The sequence below is a fragment of the Capsicum annuum genome, chromosome 8 (assembly GCF_002878395.1).
Source record: "Capsicum annuum cultivar UCD-10X-F1 chromosome 8, UCD10Xv1.1, whole genome shotgun sequence".
Classification (NCBI taxonomy): domain Eukaryota; kingdom Viridiplantae; phylum Streptophyta; class Magnoliopsida; order Solanales; family Solanaceae; genus Capsicum; species Capsicum annuum.
The window spans coordinates 18,858,971-18,862,247 of NC_061118.1; positions in this window are offsets into that span (position 1 = coordinate 18,858,971).

A 3,277-nucleotide genomic window follows, 5' to 3' on the forward strand; every position below is an offset into this window, starting at 1 on the left:
TTTAGCGATGGCATTATTAAGTGAAAATCATTGTGATTGGGTTGTGAGCCATGAATGCCAGATGAACCTTTCCCTATGATGTCAGTTGGACCGCCTCCAGTCGTACCAATATCATATGAGTGTTACCTTTAATTCGTACATTGATTAGAAAGTTGGACACCATATTATTTCAAACCTACGACTCTGTCACTCAACTTTTACCATTACCATACGACCAGTAATCCATAAGTCGTATCCTAAGAAAAACATATAGGCTAGAAACTGGACAACATACAATTGGAACCATACTTCTGATATCATGTACATACAATTCGTATGGATTCTTCTCATGCCAAGAATAGAAGTTGGCCAATGTGACACTAAAAAACATACGACTAGGGTCCTAGACCCGTATTCACACTATAAGAGTAGCATGGTGTGAGTCGTATGATGAACAAAGGGTTCAAGACTCAGAAAATTTTGTAGGGGCCAAAGTTTAGGGTGTTTCAGACTCCCCCATATAGGATCATTCATCTTGGAATGATGGAATGGGGCAATACAAGCATGATTAGACTGTTAGACATCTCTACTTTTACCTTTGAGGTAGAAACCAAAATACCAAGGAATTCATAATCCATCACCAACAAAGATAGAAAACAAGATATTAAGAACAAGACATACCTCAAGCACGATTTTCTGAAATTGGGAATAGGAATGGATACTTAGACTTCCTGACCTCCTTGGGTTCCCAAGTAGCTTCCTCAAATATTTTGTTCTTCTATAGAACCTTCACCAAAGCCATATCTTTTATTCGCAACCGATAAAATTTCCAATCAAAGATCCTCACCGGGACCTCCCTATAGGATAAAGAATCCAAAAACAAATGTTTTCCAAGAAAACAACAAATGAAGGATCACCCATGCATTTCCGCAACATAGACACATGGAATAACAGATGAATGGAAATCATGCTAGAGGGCAATTCAAACTCATATGCCACATTAACAACCCTACTCTAAATCAAGTATGGGCCAACATACCGTGGACTAAAATTTCCCCTTTTCCAAAACTGCATTATTCCTTCATGAGAGACCTTTCATAACACCAAATCTCTATCCTAAAACTCCAAGTTCCTTATACTCACATCTGCATAGGACTATTTGTGAATTTTGATGGTCTTAATCCAAACCCAAATAGCCTTAACCTTCTTCATAGCTTAGTGAACCTAATCAAATCCAGAGATCTCAGTATCACAAACTTCAAACTTCCCAAAATAGGACCTACACCTCCTACCACATAATGGTTCACACGGGGCTATTCAAATGCTAGAATGGTAATTATTACTGTAAGAAAACTCAATCAAGGGCAAATGGTCAAACCAACTACCACTATAGTCAATCACACAGACTTGCAATGTATCCTAAAAAGTCTAAAAAGTTCTTTTAGCTTGCCTATCCGACTGTGGTTAAAAAGTCATACTAAGACTCATTTTAGTCCCAAAACAACGCTGAAAAGGGTGCCAGAAATGCTATGAGATATAAGTACCACGATGCAAAATAATTGAGACAATCGCACCATGCAACTTTTGCACTTCCTGAAGGAACAATTTTGCATAATCCTTACCAAACGAAGTAGTCATAGTTACTATAAGTGAGCGGACTTGGTCATCCTATCCATGATGACACAAAAGGAGTCACACTAATTTCTTTAACCCAGAAGACTTATAACAAAATTCATATTAATTATTTCCCATTTCCACACCGGTAGTTCAATCACTCAAAGTAGCCCACCGGGCCTCATGAGTTCCACCTTAACTTGCTGACACACCATACACTTAGCCAAAATGTCAGCTACATCCCATTTCATATTTTTCAATAAATAAATCTCTGTTAGGTCATGATACATCTTTATCTAATGGGGATGAACCATATATTGTGTATCATGGGACTCAGGAAAAATCCTACCCCACAACCCATTCATATTCCAAAAGCTCAACCTCTCTTGGTACCTCAAGATACCATCTCCTCCAATCTCAAAGGCCATACCTTTTTGCTTACCTATATCATCCTTGATGTTCACCAAAAGAGGATCCAATACATATTTATTCTTTATTTTTGAACCAAGAGATGATCGCGCCAGCTGTTGTAGTAACACACTTCCATCATCAGAGTCCAAGAGATGAATTATGAGTATAGAAAAATGATGAATATCCATCTCTAATTTCTACCAATCTTCATCCACATATGACAAGCTACCTATGGACAACCGCTAAGAGCATCAAAGGCCACATTAGCTTTACCTGGATGATAGTGAAGACTCATATCGTAGTCCTTAAGCAACTTAAGCCATATTTTATCCTTAGATTAATCTCTTTTTGAGTAAATACATATTGTAGGCTCTTATGATGAGAAAAGATATCAACATGGAAGCCATTCAAATATTGATGTCATATTTTTAATGCAAACACCACGACTAACAACTACAAGTCATGAGATAGGTAGTTACTATCATGAACCTTTAACTGTCTAGAGGCATAGGCAACAACATTACTATGTTGCATCAAAACACAACTCAAACCAACTGTGGATGCATCACAATAAAACACAAAACCCTTGGTACACCACGTAGAGTCGAGATCAGAGTTGAAGTTAACTTACACTTAGCTTCTCAAAGCTACCCTCAAAAGCATCTGACCATAATAAATTCACTTTCTTCTGAGTCAATTTGGTCAATGGAGAATCAATAAAAGAAAAGAACTCCACAAACCTCCTATAATACCCAACTAGACCCAAGAACCTTCGAATATTGGTTGGAGTCGTGGGTTTGGGAAATTCTTAACCATAAAAACTTTCAGAGGATCCAAAATAATCCCCTCACTAGACACAACATGACCCAAAAAAGATATGAATTTCAATGAGAATTCACATTTAGAGAACTTAGCATATGACTATTGATCTTTTAATGTATACAACACAAGATGAAGGTTTATTGGCATGATTCTCCTTACTTTTATAGTACACTAAAATGTCATCAGTGAAGACAATCATAAATAGGTCCAAAAACTGAAGGAAGACCCTATTCATGAAATCCATGAATGCCATAGGGGCATTAGTTTAGGCAAATAATACCACAAGGAACTTGAAATACCCATACCAGGTACAAAAAGCTATCTTAGTGTTTTCCACTTCCCTAATATTTTGATGATGATACCCAGACCGAAGATCGATCTTAGGGAAGTATTTGGCACCCTGAAGCTAATTAAAGAAAACTTCAATTCTCAAAAAAATGTACTTATTCTT